This window comes from Zootermopsis nevadensis, unplaced genomic scaffold (genome assembly GCF_977971745.1).
Source record: "Zootermopsis nevadensis isolate Lab colony 2312 unplaced genomic scaffold, Znev_1.0 Znev_ptg000061l, whole genome shotgun sequence".
NCBI lineage: Eukaryota > Metazoa > Arthropoda > Insecta > Blattodea > Termopsidae > Zootermopsis > Zootermopsis nevadensis.
In genome coordinates, this window is record NW_028259192.1 from 20,528,446 (window position 1) to 20,549,890 (window position 21,445).

Below are 21,445 nucleotides of genomic sequence, written 5' to 3' on the forward strand. Positions count from 1 at the left end.
AGGTGAATATAACTGTTTTTGGACGGGATTGTGCTTAAAATGAGCCTTCCGCAAGGTAGTGTTTCGTTACGTTACAGCACGTCATGTTTAATACGAACTGCTTAAGTGATGTTAGTGGTGGGCCGAATTGGAGGTGTGCAGTTATGCCCTTTTATCCGCTGAGTCATTTTAAAGGATTTTCATTGTTTCGCTATGCTGACTTTAACGATCAGGCATAAAACTTGCACAAATGACAGACCTGACCGGCCAACCGTAAGATGGACTGAACTCGCTTCCAAGGTTAGTAAATAATCACAAGGAGGGGGGGGGGAGCATTTTGGTTTATTGAACACTTCGAGTATTCTCACAGTTCTGCTGAACATGCCTAAATAGAACCTGGACTTATGAAAGGAAAAGCTGACGTAGTTGACATGACAGTGTGATTTTGTCACCAAACAAGATCTTTTGTGGGCATTTGCGTGTGTGTGCGTGAGAGAGAGAGAGAGAGAGAGAGACATTATTGTTATACGAACCTTGACACATAAATAATATTTCTGAGAGCTTTTTTTTTTTGAAATTGTTGGAGACATTTTTAATTTTTAAAGTTTTATAATTTTCTTTTAAATGAATGTGATATGAATTTTCAAAATTTTAATTGCCTTAATACTGCATTGTAAATAACGGATTGCAACAATTGTGACGAAATAACTGAATAAACTATTACATTTAAATTTCTTGGCCCATCTTCAGAACTGTTAATCGCTGTTGAGTGGTTAACATTCTTGTTTCATATTCGGTAGCTTCTGAGTTCGATTCACGATGCGGAAGATTGTCTTCGCTGAGGCATTTGTGACATCCCTAAATATTTCGAGGCAAATTCTTGGGTAGCACCTCACAATGTGTCAATGCTGCTTCATTCTATATCCTTACCAATTCATTATTCACCCAGGACGTTTTGAATGTTGGCTAATTTATTAACACATGTAACTTAGTGCGCAGCTTACTAGTTTAGTATTCAGAAGGTCCTGGGATTGACCCCGACCTTTATTACTAACAATTTAAGCCACAAGAGAAATTGTAAGTATAATGATAACGAATCACCTGAAGACTCGGAAAAGGTAACTGCCGAAACGTCGCATGTATTAGATGTACCTCAGACAATGGTCAGTGTACAACATAAATTCTTATGAAGGTTTTTCTTTCGTCACGAGTCAGTCATTCAGTCAGTTTGTTAGATGTTAAATATTGTCTTCCTTTTTTCTTGTTAAAAACAATTTGCAGTTACAAAGCGTGGCGAAAGGAAGTGTCATATAGCAACGTTATTCCAGTGGAAAAGTTATGTGATTTTTTTTTATACCGCCCAGCATTAATGGCGTTTTGCGAATTTTAAACAAGGAAATTTTATCGCCTGAAATTCTATTGCCCCTGATGTGCGCAATTTCGCTTGCAGGTGAGATTTTGTGAGTTCGTATTCATCAACCTAACCTTGCTTACTAATGTCTTACGAGGTGTCGTTTTATTACACATTTGTTTATTAGTTTACATTGATATTAGGGCCTATGTTAAGTACAAAAAAAAATAAAACACTTTGCAGGAGAGGAGTTTCTTCAATATGAAACAGGGGTCGATAAAGTGTGGAGTATATGCCGCGTACGTCCCATAACAAACTGATCTTTATAGAGATTTGTGCCAATGTCTATATGTAGATTACAGGAGACATCCTATTCCAAGGTTGAAGATACATACTGGTGAGATGAATAAATAAAATAAGTTACAATTTTTGAGTTTCTTGGTTTCTGTCAGCAAATTTTTTATCAGTGCCGTGAAACTGTAGCAATAATTAGAAAATCAAATCAGTGAAAAGTTTATATACATAACACCAGATGATGGCTATATATAGCCGAAACATGTTGTGTAAGTTCCACATGTAAATCGAGTACTCGATAGGGAACGTAATATGATATTTTAATCTTTTAATTATATTGTGATTGACGGCTAATTTTAATATATTTTTAATACTATTAAATCACAATATGACGCATCTACAATACCTTAAATCAATTGTTTGTTCTAAAGTTCCGTAGGAGAGGATATTTTTGCTCCTGCCGTCATAATTTGTCATACATATTCGTTGGATCGAGGGGTGACGGGAACAGAAAGTTTCCAAAAAGTTGGGTTCGAAAAAACTACAGTGAGAAAGGTCCCAAAATAATTATGTTTGTGTAAGTCTGTTTTATCTAAGATGAAGGTTACTGTACAGACATTTCTTTGAGCCCGTAGTGAGGGGGGGGGGGGCACAGTAACAAATGCGGTACTAAAAGTCCAGTTCACCACTCCTTCCCCCCTCGACTTTTCTTCTATTTTCTGTGTTTTGTGTTTTAAGTCAAAGGCCTCAGTATAGAACGGCGGTAAAATAAATAACAGCCTTTCTCATTTTCTTGAATATTTTGTTGAGGTGCAGTGGCGTGGTGGTCATTCTGGACTTTGAACTTCAGCGGTTCGCAAGGTAGTGGTCGTGGTATGATCTAAGATTCTGAGAAAATCCTCAGTCAGAATTCCCGCGTCTCGGGGCCGATATTTGAACCCACGACCTCCCGTATACGATGCACACGTAATAAACTACTATACTATATTTTAATACTATAACCATTAAATGTTATACCACATTCTTGTTTGTAAAGACGCAATAAAACTCAAGATGAAAAGCATTAATGTTGAAAATTAAGACAGTTTAATCATCCTAAGCTTTGGCATTTACCGACAAGTCTACAAGGCGTTACTACCCAGAAGAACATCGCCATATATTGACGTTTTAAACATTATTGTCTTCTGGGTTGTAAAGTCATGTAGTCAGGGAGAAGTTTACCAAAGTTTCAAAGGTCCTTGTTATCTCCATCATCAGGGTACCCTAATAATTGATAACCTTCTATCAGATTACAAGTCCTATACGTTGATATTATATTTTCAAGTGGTTTAAGGTTTTCCGATTAAAATGTGCGCAGTTATCATATGTCACGTGCCCCACTCGCATCATCCTCTTTCAAGAGCGTTTCGTTATTCGCCACGCAATTCTTGTTTCTTTCCGAGAACTTTGTTTTTGACTTCACGTGATGATACCAGTTACTTGTGTGCAGCCATTCCAACTCTGAGAACATCTACACCTCGCTTTAAAGGCGTAAACGGTTTACATTTTAAACGACTTCGGAAACTTTTATGATCGTTTTAAATATCGAACAAAGCAACAGAAACGAAACAGGTGGTGGTGTGAGAGTGTTAAACGCGGTGTTAGTTCTTATGAAGACTGAAGGAAGTTTCTTGTTCTGCGTTCATTTTAGTTACATGTTTACAACCTTGGCCATAACCTAACCTGCCCCATACACACATTGACTTCCTCACCTGACTTTATAATGTGGTTCTGTATGCGCTTGAAATTGATAGCTCTTCTAAGTGACAATTAAGAAATTAATTTCCTTTCATGTCCAAATCTTCGCTTCTTTTATGTGTAGATAAATATTTCCTTTCTAAGTAGTCACCTGATTATTATTATATCTGTGAGGATCAGATTATATTCACATCCACAAACCATACGTAGTGTCTTATTACTAAAGGACTTTTTGAGGACCGTATTAAACTGCTTGAAAGTGTATTTTATCTGGTTGATATTTTATACGCCGAACAGTTCAGACGTCATATCCTCACATTGATAGAAATTAACAAACGAGATGTAGTCTACTTCTGGTATTTAAATTACCACAGTAATTAATAGGCGTTCATATGACTTTTGTAGTGATTCGTTTTGAAGTACTGGTTGTATTTAGCGTCAGTAATTTAGAGGGACCGAACGATTCATTTTTGTGGCTGGATCTCCTGACTCGTGTTCTGGAGAACCATTGGCTGGATATCCTGACTAGTATCTTCCGTAGTTTTCTTTAGTCCCTTCAGAGAGCTGTTGGCGTGGTACCTTAATTAGGCCGCGATCTACTTCTTTCATCTCCATTTCAATTAATTATTTGTTAATAATCGTGAAGTGTTACGTATGGAGTGTCGCGCTGTATGGAGCAGAGACTTGGACACTCAGGAAGAAGGAACGGAAATACCTGGAGAGGTTTGAAATGTGGTGTTGGAGGAGAATAGAGAACATCAGGTGGACGGATCGAGTGACCAACGAAGAAGTATTGAGGAGAGTCAACGAGCAAAGAAGCATTCTGCAGGCGATTACACGAAGGAAAACTAACTGGCTGGGACATATTATGAGTGATATCATCGAAGGCCAGGTTGAAGGAAAGCGAGGACTGGGAAGAAGACTGATACAGCTAACCGACGATCTGAAACAAGGAAAGAAGATGACGTTCCAGGAGTTAAAACGAGAAGCTGAGAATAGGGAAAACTGGAGAGCTCTTTTTGGGCAGAGCAATGGACCTGTCGTAAGACAGAACACTGAATAATGAATAATAATAATAATAATCGTGTCATCCGACGCTGTGTAGTCTGGGCTACTATCAGCATCGTTAGATAAATAAAATATAGGTCTAGGCTTATTGAATGATATATTTTAATATTGTGCTCCCATATGCGTTTCGATCTCCCAAGTGGTCTTCTGTCTACAGGATCTTAGACTAAGACTGTGGAATGCATTTCTCATTTCCTTGTATGTGTGCTAAAACGGTGGGGTTGAGGCGTTCGTATTGTCACCAGGAACAGTGGTGTCACTTGGTCACGCAAGAAGTGTATTGACAGTGAGTTTGCTAAGTGAATGCGAGGTCATGGACTTGACATGGACCAGAAATGCTTTAGGCCTGTCCTGTCTAACTTCTTTGTAATGTATGTAGGTCTGACGCTCTAAAAAAAATACAAAAAAAAAAAAGCGAAGCGCTTTGAACCGTGTCGGTGCGCCTCATTGTGATACAACAGTGTGTCAACAGAATGTGCTGGTGTTTGAAATGTCGTAAACAAGCTCCCAACTGGTCCAGCAGCATTGATGGATATTTCATTGGAAACCACGCGCCTAGCGTTCACAGGGGACTTAGCGCCATTCCAGGCCTGAGTGGACAGACGATCAGCCCATTCGATCTACACTCTCTCGCCTGTGACCACATGCCCATCTAATCATTGGTAGAACTGGATCCACCGATTATGGCCGCTGACCTTGTAGGGAGTGCCCAGTATGCGGACCACTCAGTGAAGGTAGGAAGGAGTTTCCGTCGGTCAGTACAGTCTGTGTCAGTGGAGCAGTCTAGAAGCCTGATAATTGTTGTCTTGTGGCTGTGCTGTGTTAACAACATGCCACCTGTTCGTTGAAATCTCCTTTCTGGCCACTGATAACGCCTCGTATCACAACACTCAGACAGACAACCCACCGACGTCTTAATCAAAGAAGGACGAAATGAAAGCCTGGATATTGGAAATAAACATCCCATTTTGTGACGTGTTGAAAGCTCCACTGTACGATTTAATCAAATTAAATAAGTCAAAGTACAAATATCATGTGACTAATCAGATTTTAGCAGACAAGGAACGTACTGTGCTGAGACTTCCGCCGTACCATCCCGATTTAAACCCCACTGAACTTATTTGGGCAGATGTAAACACAGTGGGTTGCAAGCAAGAACACAACATTTAAAATTAATTGTGTCGCCAGAGATTCGAAGAAATTTGGCAAGAGGAATGGGATAATGTACGTCAGCATGTGGAAAAATTAGAACAAATTTGTTATGAGGAAGAAGGCATGATCGAAGACGCTATTGAACGCATTATAATTGAAGATAATGGAGTGAACAGCAGCAGCTGTAGTGATGAATCGAGTGATATATCAGTAAGCGATGGTCTGTGAGGAGTGGAAGAATTTTAAAAGGACCGAAGAGTTGTGAACAAGATAAAATTATCTAATACTCTCTGCAGTGTTAATTTTCTAGTGTTGTGTAGTGTAGTGAAATAATGTGTTTCATACCGTGGTGATATTTTATTTGGAGTGTACTGTACGCTGCCATCCCTTTCAGCAAACTTCTCTTAAGTGACTCGCTCCGAGGTTCCAATTCACAAAGTTCAGCTGCCAAAAACGCTTGAACGCTGTATACAGCAGCGCCCAACTGCCTTGCCTACCGATTAAACCATCGAGGCACCGGTCATTTGCCACTCTCAGACGCGCGCTAACTTGTCACTCTGTCATTCGGTCACTCACAAATTTGTAACTGGTCACCCACTCACTCAGTCACCATTTTTCTGTCCATTGATTCGCCGATCTCTCACCTACTCTGTTAACCACTCCCTGTACCATCCACTCCCCACTCTTTCCGTTATCCATTGAGTCACAACTGTTCTCTTGCCGTAAAATGGACATGTTCCAAAAATGGAGTTTAAAAGAGAAATGACTAAGCAAAATCGAATATCTAAAATTTCGGCAAATGCTTGTTTGAGCTTTGCCTCATTTTCAGTCAGACTTTTGTTGATGTATTGGACCTGCATTCTTGTTCTTTATCTCAACACGTTGGCTCCTATTAGGGTCACCAGTGCCTCGCCTGAGAACAAATTTCAGTACCGTGAGAGGCACCAGTGAGTCACAGGACTGATCATTCTTCGTGCAGTGAAATAATGTATTTCTAACACCACAGCTGGGACAGGATAGATGAATTAAGTTTGTAAGTGCCATCAGTATGTCACATGGTTAATACAGCAAAAGTTCTTAATTTATTTCTCAGTTTAGGAGGAGTCACTGATGGTTCTACCGAGCAAAAATCATCTGGGTCACAACGTTTCAATTTATTCTGGAATCGAGATATGGACACACACGTTGCTCGTGTGTAGGTAGTCCGACGTTGTTATTAGATTAACGTGGTGTGTGCGTTTTTAACATCATTAGCCACTAGTGGCTGACGTACTCCATTCGGTGCTGATTCTCTCGTAGTTCAGCCAATATCTCGATGGGATCCATTGCACATTCCCCTGGCGGGCACACCTCATGTAGTGCAAATAAAGAAGAGTTCAAACCCAACCTGCCGTCCAAGTTCTCTGTATAATTCAACTTTTATTTTTATTCCTTTATTTACCTTTTTACTGTACCCGTAGGGTATCGTATTTTTATATCCCTTTCAAAATCTGAGGCCTTTGGGCTACTATTACGTTTCCATAATACTTGGCATCGCATTTGGATTCCACATCCCCCCCCCCGCCCCCGAACCTCAGCTCTCACGCTGTTGTATAATCATCCCGATTTTTAAACATGGCGAGGCCATTTTGTCTTCAATTATGTTGAGTCCACTTCTCTTCCTCTCCCTACTACACCTCACTTCGTCTTTGTCTTCTCGTTTTAACTTCACCTTTCCTCGACTCATTATGCTAATGATTCCGAATTCCATCATCCCTGCCTCTTTCATCCTTTCCAGCAGTCCTCAACACCAGGAATCTCTTTGCCTCACATTTGCTCACACATCAGAGAACCACTTATTTACACCCAGTCTCAAAAACATTGTTTCGAATTACCAATTTCATATGTTTTCATCATCTTCCGCTATGGCCGTACCGAAGACAATGCCCACTTTAGAGGCTTCTTGTACGAATTTGTTTCAATTTAAGATGGCTGTGTTCTGGGTTGGTGCGCCGTGTAGTCTGGTAGACGTTTAAGAGTTCTTCGCTGCATTCATTATAACGCCCTGATTATGGAGGCAGCAAGGACCCCTGACTCTTTGATTAACGTCTACTGTACGACACTCGAAAGACTAATTCAGATTATGCTTGTAATAAATTAATTTCATGCAGAATTTGAGGTTTTCAGGGCTGTGAGTTTGAAGCTGGTTGTCTTCTGGATTGCTCAGCCGTGAAGTCTGGCTACACGGCGCAACTACCCAGAAGACAGCCATCTTCAAGTTACTTTCATGTCGATGGTATTCTTGGTTGTATTGCGATGTATTTGCCTGTCTATAACTTATGAAATTCAGCGCCTTAATCTATTAATCTGCCATATGTCAATTCGTGCTACGTTGTAAGTGGGTTTTTATCTATTCGTTGCGTGAAACGTGTAAGACACGCAAAGCGAGAAGCCTGTGTTCTCGATGTGTGGGATAATCACACATCACAACGTGACGAATATTCACCGACGTAATATTTCATCAATTTACCACCAGGTTCGCCGATGATTTAATGCAAATTCAACAGATTTTTATTCTATACTGAAAAACCTTTATTCTGGTTATTTTTCTTCCTTTCTATAGTTCGTATACTAATAGGGCTTTGGCCATTTCGTATTCAAAAAAAGAGTGTTATGTTGTTAGTACATGATTCCTTTACTGAAGCTATATTTTCCTCAGTCACCACAGTTTGTATAACGACTAGGCTACGTTCTAGACAGTCAGAGTTCTATTCTCGGCATGGACAGAGATTTTCTCTCTCCACATTGTCCAGACCGTCTCTGAGGCCCACACAAGCTCCTAACCAGTGGGTACCTGGGCTCTTTTATCGTGGATAAAACGACCGATACCTGATTATGGCTAATCATTTTAATCTAGAAATATTCATATTTAAGGATTTTTGAAGTGAACCAGGTGATAACAAGAGTTTCTAGATTTTATTTTTCTAAACTTAAATTTGTGTCTGTTAATATTTCCATTGTTTCAGTTATAGGTATTAACACTGAACTGTGTTAAACTCATTTCCGATCTGAAGTATGTTTAAAATATTTATGTTTATCAAAGTTGAAGTTATCTGCTAAGTCTAGTCTTGTTTTGTGTGGACTCAGAACATCAACGTCGTAATATCTCGTTTATACCTATAGCCTATTATTCGGAAGCCTGTTGGCAAGTGTCTGCTTCTGTGGCGAACCTGAAAGAAAACTTTGAAATTACGTAAGTTTGATGAAATTTAAATCGTTTTGTCCGTTTTACGACTTGAGCGCCGTCTTTTCTCATCCAGAAAATATTCCAGAGTTGTATCACAGAACTACATTAGTGTTTAATACATATGTTTTTACATTATCTTTGAAATTGAATTTTGGGGTATTTCTTCATGCTTTAAACATTAAATTAGAGAATATGAGGTGTGAACTGGAGAAATATGCAGACCTGTGATAATAAAGAATAATGAGGAAGGCCAGAAAGATTTAGACGTGTAAGAATGGGAAACAATTAGTAGTAAAATAGAATAATTGAGTTGAATGTATGGAAACTACGGCTAGAAAATAGGATATGAAAAATAATTACCCGTTGAAATTCACCGGGCGTTTTATCCTGGTTACGCTATAGGCTAATAGTTACAATCTCTAAAAAATTTTAACAACACATTCTGAGTCTTGGGGAGAAGTTTTACAACCCTGATCCTGTACCTCCTGTCTCGTTTTCTCCCTCTCTCTTCCTCTCTTCCCCTCCTCTTCGAGCCTTCCTTTCGTTCAAATCCCAGCCAATTAACTCTCCAACAGATCCTGTGATATTGATAACACAAGCAAGGCTCGTACAAAACGCTTGGGCTGTTAAACGATGTTAGTTTTAATCAGAATCATTAACATTAACAAGCTATCAGAAGGGCTCTCTGGATGAAGTAATTACCTTGTTGCAGCTCTCTCATTTTAAGCCTTGCTCTCGTTAAGTTCATTGTATATTATTGTTTGTGTTTTATGGTGCGGCAACTAACTTCGTCATTATAAATATTGTACAGTCCACGCTGGACCCACGACGACGACCACAAGTCTGCATGAGTCGAAATGGACGATGTTCTAGTAACACTTTGTCACGTGCAATTTACAAGAAACACTTTTTGGCACAAGGTATTGTCGGACAGTTTTCCCGTTGCCGAAAATTTGGAGTTTTTTTTTTGTTATATCTCATGTCAAATAACGAATTTAAAATTGACATTATAATTTTATTCTCTGTCTTTGGCGATAATATTAAATTATTTATTTCTTTATTTGAGGTTTTTAAACTGACTTCAAAAATTACTACGTTTCGAAGGATGGGTTTTCGATTTCAGGTAAGAACAGGGTAAACTCAGCTATTCCCGAACTGTTTTTTATTCTGTGGATAAAATGCAAAATAAGGAAATTTAGACTTTTTGAAACTGTTGAAATTTTATATGCATTTTCAAAAATTGTGTGGAAGTTTGATAGTGTAGTTTGCTGATTTTAATTATGTACTGTAGTATGTTTTACTGCAGACCTATTTGGATTGGAGTCAGTGTTACTTTAATTGCCTGAAAACGTATTTTATATTTCCGATCAGTTTGTACAGTTGATGGAAAAGTCAGGACACGATGGCCATGTCAGGGAGCAAAGTTATGATAACGCGGAAGACGGTCATTTGTAATACATAAAATGGTAGCGTATTTATATTAATAAAAATTTTATTTGATATTTTCCATCGTCTAAGAAATAAAATATGAAAACGACGTTTCGGAGATGGGGCTCTATCTCCCTCTTCAGATACCTACTCAGTTGAGCCCAATAGACAGAGATAATTCCCTATCTCCATATATGCTTGGAGAGGTATTTGTAAGGTCAGACATGAAAAGTAATTAAGTTAAATTAAATGCTAAATTGCAGACAAAATTTTTTAAATGCATTTTCATTTCAAGCGTGTCCTGACTTTTGAACCAGTTTGTATAATAGTGATTCCGATACATTTTTTTTTCTAATATACGATGTACAGAGCTTTCACAATATGTCTGACTATTGTCTGATTATTATTAATTAACGTCCTATGTTCTGTAAAAAGCGATACTATCAGATTAAACTACCAATATTACTTTGAGCATGCATGCCAACATTAAAACACTAGGTTCTGCCGAAAGAAAATTAAAAACAGTCCTTTCGCGGAGATGCTGTATTTGTCTGTCTCACTCTGGTTATATATACGTAGTTAAGTGGGCATTTATTAGCCGCATAACCAACGAACTTTCCCATGCAGTTAATGGGTGGGTGAACGATCAAGACATTTTTGTACAGTAATAATATGCAGATAGGTTTGAACTACGTCATCTTGAAATGTTGAAACTAATTGAATGGTTTCGTACCGGGTACAAAGGGTAAGTTGATGAGATAATAAATAAGAATTTAAATGTTCGTAATAGGGATGGGAATTATTTAATAATCTTGTTGGATATTTTGCTTCTGAATTTAGCTGAACCAGGTGTGCAACACAATCGCACTGCCCTTCGTAAATATCGTGCCTTAAGTAGGTTTGTATAGCTTTATTGTGTCTGTGAATGCATGAGAAGTAACAAAGACATTACTATTGTTACTTAAGAGCCTCTATTTCGTATCAGCTGTATTATAACAAAGCTGTTACTTCAGCCTTAAGTTCGTATGTAACTTGCATAATCATAATCATATTAATATAATTTTATGAGATGATAAAGTTGCGTCATATTGTGATAAATATATATTTGTTTAAATCTTGTCAGTCTAATCACAATAAAATTTCTATTAAATATTAAAATATTACTATAATTAACATTTAAATATTTAAAATATATTAAATGATGTTCTCTATCGAAATGTTCGATTTACATTAGATCATCACTTTTTACACGACATGTTAAATGTTAATTATAGTAATATTTTAATATTTAATAGAAATTTTATTGTGATTAGACTGACAAGATTTAAACAAATATATAATTTTATGAACAAATTTATAAACATGATTTGCGAGTAGTTTCCGGGAAAAAAAAATTCTTGAACTTTCGGGCGCTTTCTCTAGAGTCCTTCTCGTTCTTTTTCGATATTTTCGCGTTTTTCGTCTATCGGTTTCTGTTGATATTTAATACTTCGTTTTTCAGCGTTTTTTTTTCTTGTTGAATAAGTTTTTCTACGTTTATCAATGTAATTCTTCCTTCGCTTTTCTTTATTTGTTAAATAGTTCTGATGTTTTAGTTCTTTACACTAGGACACTAGCAGTTTCTGTCGCGGCCTCGTTGCCTATTGGTAGTCTGTGCGGTCATGAGGCTGTGTTGTATGCATAAGAGCACAAGTTGATGATGTGTTATGTATCTGGAATGCGGTGTGCATATCCTGCAGCCATGACGTCTTGATTAGGATGCTGGGGCGACCATGTTAATGGGGCGGAGATGAATGCCGGCGCTAACAGCAGCATCGTGCAGCAATAGCATAAACGTCGCACTTGGTCCGGCTCATACACGCCGATAAACAAATCGAAATAGTTCTGTAACTTTGGCTGATGCTTTGTTCGTGTGGTTTTTTGTGTGACTCGTCAGCCTGTATTGAATTATAACTGATTTCACTGATTGAATGACTCACTATCATGATCCATCGACCAGTTTAAAAGATTGATCTGATTGAATGTGTGGCTTCAATGTGATTGACTGAACGACTGATTGACTTGACTGGTTGATTTGCATTGAAGTCTCCTCAGTCTGTTATCCGTGTTAGTATGGAGTTGCAATCCAACGTTTGGCAGACTGTCTCTGTTTCCATGATCATTTTGACACATCTACTCTGATAATGGAGACGGAGACGGTCACCAGACCAATGCAATTCATACGTACGACTCTGCAGATTGTAGGAACAGACTCTCCTTCAATATAGGCTTCCTCCAGTGCCTGACACCTGCCGCAATTTGTGAAGCAACATGTCTCCTTTCATAAATAAATGCTCGCCTAGAAATACCAGTGCATTGCCCGTGAAATGCACGCCAGTTCGTAAGCGCGTGGTGAAATATTCACAGGGAATGGAATCTCTGAGATGTTAAACATCTTCTTAAAAACTATAAACAAAGGATCTCTTACGAAATGAAGTCAGTCACGGATATTTTACGTCCTACAGTCAATTTTATTGTTACGATGGTTTTATGAAAATGAGGCGATGTATATTATGTTTTTGAAGGTCACTGTACCTAATACGTCACGCGAGTGATTAAGATGTTAGGTCCACGTCTGTCTCGATGAGGAAGCGTACCGTATTGTGTTGTTTACTTATGGCAGCGAGACTCTGGCTTGATAGATATGAACGCGGATAGAATTTCAAGCGTTTGTCTTGTAACAAGCATTATACAACTAAACTTACCAACAAGATGGAGGTTGTGGAGTGGACAAAAGATCTTTACGTGTGAAGCCTGTTGTTTATATCAGTGTTATTCAACCTTTTTTGTTCTCGTACCCCCAGATATAATTTCTCTTCAACTTTGTACCCCCAAAGTTGTTTGTGTATAATTCAAGTTATACATAATATATAATCTACATCTAAAATAAATTACATTACTGATTATTCAGTGTTTATCATAAAATAATATATATATATTTTTTAAATTTCACGTACCCCCGGGGGTACGCGTACCTCAGGTTGAATACCACTGGTATATATGATGACCCTACAATTTTATTATTATATCAGGCATTTCTATTGGCGGGACAGGTAGCACGCGAGTGGGAGATGAGAAATGACTGCACAGTATTGTTCTGGAAACTTTAATTGTGAATCTCTATTAAACCAAACATTTCCAGAGCCGAAAATGGTTAGTTCTTTTGCGATTCTGCTGTCAATCTGTTTGTTCCGTTCTTGTATGGACAATGGAAATTATTCAGACCGAATCTCCGTGACATTGTTTCTGAGGCATCTAATTCAAGTTCTGTGGTCATTCAGTATGACAAAGCTGTTTCTAATAACCTGCTAGTTGCTGAGAGGGTTCACCTGTTTAGCTGGACGGACGTTAGACCTACTTATGTTCCCTAACGTCTGTATGAATTAATACTTAGCGTAATGCTGGTACAGTATAATCAGTTTTAAAAAAAGAAACTTTATTGTAGAGCTCTCTTAACTTTGAATAATGTGGAATTTGTATGTTAATATCATAGCAACTACGACAGTGTTCTTTATAAGTACAGAGAGTGTAGCCCTCTTGTGCTCTGTGTCATAACATTTCATTTGTTTAGGCTACTGTTAATAAACATGCTTCATAGGCCCGTACGGAAGGTAGGCTGTTTGAAGTAGGGCTTAAGTGAGATTCTCGTGTCCTTGGGATCAAAACGCGGAGGAAAATGTTTTTATCTAAGCAATTGAATTGAGAAAATTAAGCAGTGAGCAGCTTTAAAAATTTATTTTTAAATTATTATAAAGGCAGTTAGAATGAGGAGGCTGAAGTGGTCTGAACGTGGGAAGACGAGAAAATCTGTTGTTGGATCTGTTGGACGTGCGAGAAGGCGGTGGTCTTGATGGCATGACGACGTTTGTAGACGCAATACTGTGCTACACGACGCAGACACCCAGAAGAGTACCACGTGTGCGCACACAATTTTGTTGCTAATGCCATAGAAAGAGATAGTCTCAAAAAATAATACCGCTGTTTATGTAACAGAAATATTTAGGATGCCAAATTTTGTTTAAACAGATTTTTACATGCTGGTGATTATGTGTGCCGCGGGCCAACTTGATCGGTGGATATAATGGAAGTAGAAACAGCATAGAAATTTTGTTTGTGGAAGAAAGAGGTCATAGCTTTTGGAGAGTGCGAAAATCAGAACAATTAAAAATGTCTAAATAATACCCAGTTTCGGTTGCTATAAACAGCAAATAATATCGTTATGGGTAAACTGAACTTTGATGTAATTTTTCGCTGTTGCCAGGGAGGTTGTAGAGTGGTAGTATTTTAGTTTTAAGCGAGTCGGATTGAATCATGGGATCGCTGAGTGTCAATTACTGTCCACAGTCCTTTTAAAATATCTCTAATTTCTGGAATTATATTTCGTATTGAATTAAAATATAATATTGTTATTGTACCTTACACACATATGTTGTAAATATACACTCTCCTTACGCTGACAAAGGGGCAGAAAAAATTATCATCAAATAGGTCAGATATGTACCGCCACGGTGTTCTAGCGGTCAGAACACTAGCCTTGTAAGCCTGGGGTCCCGGGTTCAATTCCCGGTGGTGCTCAAATTTATAACTTGTGTTGGGCAAGGCCGTGGTCTAGGCATCACGGAGTTTTCCTCCGGGGGCTTCCCCGGTTTCTCCGTGGCATCCCAACAATTACTCCACTCACACACAGAAGAAGGCAATGGCAAACCACTTCTGATCATCTCTGCCAAGAATGTATATATGTATGAGCAGGTCCCTGACAACCTGAAGAGGTTGGAAGGATCCTGTTCATGATATATGGACCTGTCGTCAGACAGAACACTACAAAAAAAAATACCTTACGTACTCTGACTGTGCTGTTGTTCTGTGTTGCAGGTAATTGAAAGTGGGAGCTTTGATATTCATTACGGTCACTGCGCATCGCCGCCATGTTCATCATCTTCAGCAATGCAAATAAAGGTCAGTAATGTTGGTAAAAGAATCTATCTGTATATCCATTTTTGTACTGGAACATCTACACTGTCATTTAACTACAAATTTTAATGATGGTACGAACTTTAAACCTGTTCTCGCTCTGCTGCGTCGAAGAATGCAGTGATTGTCAACATTTGGATGACATTCGATAATATACTTGAGAAAATTAAATTGTTATTACTTTATTGCTGTTACACAAATATTATTAATTTTGGACGTCATGAAGGTAGCTTTCAGTCAAATCGTTTTTATTAGTCACGTTCGGAAAACTAAATATATATATATATATATATATATATATATATATATATATATATATTGGATTTTATGTATATAAAATCTTGGTCCCTGACCTTGTATAAAAGAGAGAGTTATGGGTTATAAGAAGACGAAATGCTTAGAGTAAGATGTATCTTTAATAGTGGCGAGAAACTAGGAGAAAGGATAAACCTGAATAATAAGAAACTCGCGAAATTAGCTTTCTCTTGAACTACACTGGTGATTAAATCAGGGTCGATTAAATTATTGAAGCATGTAGCCTTAATACGGATGTGTGAAATCAGAAATGCGTATAAAATTTGCATTGGAAAGTAGATTGTTAAGAGACTACTGGAGAATAATATTAAAAAAGTCTGTAAGTAAAGTAAAGTTTGTCCCACTATACGCCATGTAGGCGTTTTGGGGTGAGTGGAGGTATAGCTCCTCTCTTCCTTGACCTCGGCACTAGATGGGGGTGAGTGGTCAGCATCACGCCCCGGCCGGCTTTACCCCCGGGAAAGGACCCCGGTACCCATTGTAGAGGAGGCTGGGTGGGCCCCAGAGCCGGTCTGGACGCAGAGGCTAGAGGAAAAATCCTCTGCCCCCGTCGGGGATCGAACCCCGGCCGTCCAGCCCGTAGCTAGTCACTATACTGACTGAGCTATCCCGGCTCATTAAAAAAGTCTGTGAAGTGGCTTAATCCGACTGGTGATGACGACAGCAAGAATCTCTAACACCTCGGTAACCTTCTACCAGTGTACGCTGCAGATGGCACCCCAGAACACAGCAGTCTTAGTATTCGTCGCCGTGTGAAGATTAAAAATCATTTACAAACGTTGTAAGTTATTTTATGTAAGCAGCGTAGGCAGACGTTCATTTTATATCTCCACACCATGTAATTAATAAAAGGGACGGCTGTAAATGTCTGTTGACTTGGAAGACGCTTTAAATCGTACGTTGTTGGAATAGAATCAGAAGCAAAGGGATTTTTCCACGAATATAGTTTATGTTTTTCTTCACGTTTAATTATTAGGTAAAGTTCACGATGTTATCGGCTTTTAACAGACAAAGAAGTATTTCGGAACACAGTGGAATTTTTTTTTTTTTTTTTCCCCTTGTAAGTTTGTGGTTGAAATTTCTCCTCCGACTGCCCGTTCCGTTTTCTAAGTGGCGTCATTTTTAAATTACCGCTCCCATGGCCGTCATTAGCAGTATCCAGAACTACACTTTAACAAAAAGGAATGAAAAACGAAGGAGATGAAGCACACACAAAAAACCACCAACGTAAGCAATAGTTATAATAATATTATAGTTTATTTTCTTGTTATGTATATCATAACTTAGCCTATCATTAGCCGAACCTTCACTGCTGACACAGATACAACATGCAGAATGTTCACAGTAGTAGCCGAGCTAAAAACATTTATCCTCGTAAACTTTTCTGAGACTTGTGGCCTTGACATAAGGCTGGAACGGAGGTAGACAATACTCCCAGACTTTATTTAGGGGAATCCTTTGTAAATCAAATCTAAAACTTCTTGACGATGGTGAAGAGTCAAATGAATAAAAATTTTCTTGGATATTATCCATCGTCTAGTAAATATAAAACGTAAAACGACGTTTCGGAGATGGGACTCTATCTCCGTCTTCAGGTTCCCACACAGTTGGGCCTACTCTGGCTCTATCTAGTGGGCCCAACTGTGTAGGAACCTGAAGACGGAGATAGAGTCCCATCTCCGAAACGTCGTTTTACGTTTTATATTTACTAGACGATGGATAATATCCAAGAAAAATTTTATTCATTTAATCCTTTGTAAGTTCGATAATCTGAGTACGAGTCCTCAACCCAGAAAACCAACATCACAGCTTTACTGTCAGGAGAATTTCAAACCACGCACTAACTGTCTATAATTTTAGAAACCAACTAAGGATCCAAATCCACGCGTCAGATGTTTTGTTGAGAAGATGACAATCATCCAGCTGGCAAAGAAATTCCTGCTTTTTTTTGGAATCCGAAAGTTAATTTACTTCTTTCTTTTGTGGCCGCAAAGAATCCGGTGTGTAACATTTCGTAACATTCTACAGCTGGAACTTCTCATCCTCAAGCTGGAGGACTACTCCTTGTCGGCTGTTCGCGTACGTTTATTCGATATGTTCGGAGGTAGACTCCTTACCCTCCATACCTGATGACCTTCTCCTCCATCCTCAACCTGAGGACGGGCCTTGCAGTGGTAACAAGGGACCCACTTAACATAGCATCGTAAATCCTCTGAAAGATAAATATATTTCATACCGTTAGTAGTGTTGTCTCTGTTCTGACAGATGAATGTGGGCTTGCGCTGTATAATTAGTGACTTCTTGTGATTGACGACCCTTGAAGCACTTCAGCAAACCAAGGGCTGGCTTCAGAGGGCCTCATGATGACGAAATGCACTCCCCAGTCTTAGTTCTTAACCTATAGTAATTATCTTATTACCTGATAGTTAAGGGGACTTTTAGCTCAGAATGCCTGCTTTCATTCCCCTAGGCATTAACACGGCTCCACTTTACCTTTCGTTGTGAACGGTTATTCCAATTTTGTAGCACAGATTTCTCGGTATAAACTTCTCTACCCTCCGACATCATTAATTTGAACAAACTGCCTTCTTCAGGGAGTTAAAATGAATCACACAATTATCTCCATCAATTTACAGGTGTTCAAATAACGTCATTTACGCCTCTTTTAATTGAAGGCGAATTTCCTACTGATGGCGCCACGTCTGTTTGTCCGTCTGAAGACTTGAAACATTCGCCATAAATTTTTGTTCTTAGATTTACGCTCTTGAATTTCAGTCTATAGCTTCGGCTTTCGGGGATAATTCGCCTTGAAGATGGCAACTGCAATAACTGCCGAAACGATGTTGATATTGTAATAAAAGAAAGCATCTTGCAATACCTGTTATATATCGATTAGTTTTTAACTATAAAACCCTGTAATTTAATTTTATATTGAGCCTGTTTCAAAGAAATAGCATAAGGACGAACTGTTGTCGAGAGGATGTCGTATTTTTAAAGCCTCTTGGCTGAAGGAATGCGATTCATTCAGTTACCGGGCCGCAGAGAAAACCCTGAAACGTTGTAAAACCCAGCGATTATCTCCCCTGAATAGTATAATCGAATTGTAATGAGTCTATTTTGTAATAAAAACACCATTCTTTTTGAAAGACCCATTACTGTTGTAATTAAATTTGACGCGACCTTACCGCCCTCAAACCATGCGGTTATAGAAACTTGCGTTTTTAAGGCTAGAGTGATGCAAGTGAAACTCGTGGAACACTGTAGTCTGAAAATTCGATGAAAATATACCGCTTTGGAGACTAGAAATTTATGGGAAAATAATATTAAAATGGGTCTAAAAGTAGGATGTGACGGCGAGAATGAATTTGTCTGACACAGAATAGGGCCCGGTAGTTAGCTTTTTTTGAACAACGTAAGGAAACTTCGAGTAAAATGGAAAAATAATTCTTTTTGACCGCCTGAGCGACTATCAGCTACTTCGCTGATCATGAACAAAGGATACAGATACGCGAAGCCTTGACTCACAAGGCACACAAGAATGCGTATGTAATCCACTTTTGCGCGTTCGTGGTGTTTCCTATCACCTTGTAAGCACCCGCTCGCATTCTGAGGCAAACCCAAGGGAACAACACTAATTCCCTTCTACCTGTTGGTTGGTATGCCTTTAAAATACACAATATTCCCTGGTTTTACCTCTCTCGGGTAAATGCGAACCCCCCGTGGCGTCTAAAGCCTACGCTCGATTCCTAATGTATAGGTTTAACTTTTTAATCTGAGGGAACAAAAGGTCTTTAGCAATTTGGACCTTCTGGCAGTGCTGTGCTGAACCTCTCTTCGCTGGGTTGGCAGGCGGGCTCCCAGGGGTGGACAGACGGCTAGGAGGAGGAATTGGCTGACCCCCCCCCCCCAGGGGTGCACAAACGGGAAGAAAGAGAGAAATACAGGATATCCGTGTTTGAAAATGAAAATAAAGGAAGAAGGAATGAAGGAAGGAAGGGGAATGTCTTGCGAATATAATATGGGTGTCGAAGGGTTAGCTATAAATAAATTCTGGTCCTTTCGCCAGTTCTGTTGCGGTTTAATTTCGATGTGTTATTTTTGTTTCTGGTCATGGGACGTAATTTAAAAGGGGGTTTAAGTCTATTGCCTAGGCCTTGTGTCTCATTTTAAAATAAAACATTTTAATCAAAACGAACTTGCACGAATTTTAACATATTTTAAATATGTATAATTTGTCTCGTGAGTAATAAGTTATATACAGATGAAGTTAATGAAGGCGAGATTTCAGGTTCTCACGGCGGCTTATATTTTGTGCTGGTAGAAGTTTACCGACGTTTCAGAAGTGTTTGTTACCTCCATCATCAGGGCTACCTTTCTTTTGCTCTCACGTCAACGTGACAAAATCTCCGTTAGTTTCCCTACTGATAATTTAAAGGGTGTAGGACCGTAACGGCTCGCCTTAGGTTAAAAAATTCCAACATTCGAGATTTAAAACACGTGATTTACTACAAGTTTTGCCTCTTTATGATTTTCTGTATTTTGCCAAATAGCCTAGTTGTCGCATGGCCCCGGAATTATGGGACCCTCTACAATGTAATAACTGTGTTTTCATTTGTGTATGTGGGTTTGTTTAGCTGACCGATGATTTGGATTTTTACCGTACCGTACTTACGTGTCGTGTACGGATCTACTACAAAGCTGTGCGCTGCTTTACCATTCATCTCATGATGTTTTTCCACAAGCTGTGAAGATGGTCACTAAATAAGCGAAATATGTTTCTTAATATGTGATAACACCCTTGCTGTTGTAAGGTTTTTATGTAAACATAAGAATTGTTGTGAAGCTAAATGGAGTATAATTAATAGATCTGAATATTCCAGTTAAGAAAGAATCACTTTTGCCTTTAGAGATTAAGGATTGATTGATTGATTATTTAACGTCGCTGTTTAAACTGCGAAAATAAGAAATAGATAGAGCACTTTAACTGTGACTCTTAAAAGCCTAGTTTGTCCGGCGTGTCTGACAACCTATAAATCTTTAATTTATGTTTCTTGTAATTCTCCGTGGAAACAGCGATTATTTCTTTAAAGGGTTAGTCGTGCTTACAAAATATCAGTTCTGAGGGTATGAGGAGTTCGTCATAGAATGATGAGACACCTGCTAGTGAACTGAAGCAGCTTAATGTGTTTTTGTATACTGAAGTGTATTAAGTAGAATTATTTACAGAAAGAGCTTATCTGATGCTACATGGACGAGATAATTTCTTGAACGTCCTGATGGATGAAAGATTTTTGAGAACGTGTGATTTAGAGGACATAGGCAAGGGCACTTGTGAGTGACGGAAGAGCTTTAAACTACGTCACCCCAGTCTTTTTAATAATGCCAAGTCCCGAGCAGCCAACCTTCCCCGAGGTGGGAGTTCACTTAATGTGAGAGTGTCTTCCGTGCAAGAGTGGTTTAAACAGTTGAGTCTGCCGAACACGCCCGTCTAAAGCTGGTTTAATCGTGATGAGGTGTCTTTCTTTCACGATTTGCCTTCGTTGTATGACTCGACATATAATATTACAGCAAGTGACGATGTAATTTTAGTGTTCCGAAGGCTTCATATTTGGGAGGCTCCAGATTCTGATCTCTGTCCGGTAGTCAGCTACATTATTAGCAACTTTCCCGTCTCTTAAGACAAACGCTGAGATAGAATTTTTAAATAAGTCAGGAACGTCTCCTTCCACGTCCTTTCCAATTCGTCACTTACATGATCACTCCACCATCCACAGTGAATCTCCGATGTCGTGATGTTAATGGTACTTAAGCCACGTTTACCCACACCTAACGTGTGATACACAAATAGCATCTTGTATGTGTGTACTTTTGTTTATTTAATAGCC

The 21,445-nt window shown here is 38.8% G+C and overlaps 1 long non-coding RNA gene across 1 annotated transcript in view; it reads left to right on the forward strand.

Moving 5' to 3' along the window:
- LOC147871249 (uncharacterized) overlaps positions 1-21,445 on the forward strand; it is a 66,013-nt gene that overhangs the window by 11,473 nt on the left and 33,095 nt on the right. Inside the window, exon 2 of the long non-coding RNA XR_015532702.1 lies at positions 15,147-15,230. This is a non-coding gene — a long non-coding RNA (uncharacterized LOC147871249). The remainder of the gene's footprint in view (positions 1-15,146; positions 15,231-21,445) is intronic.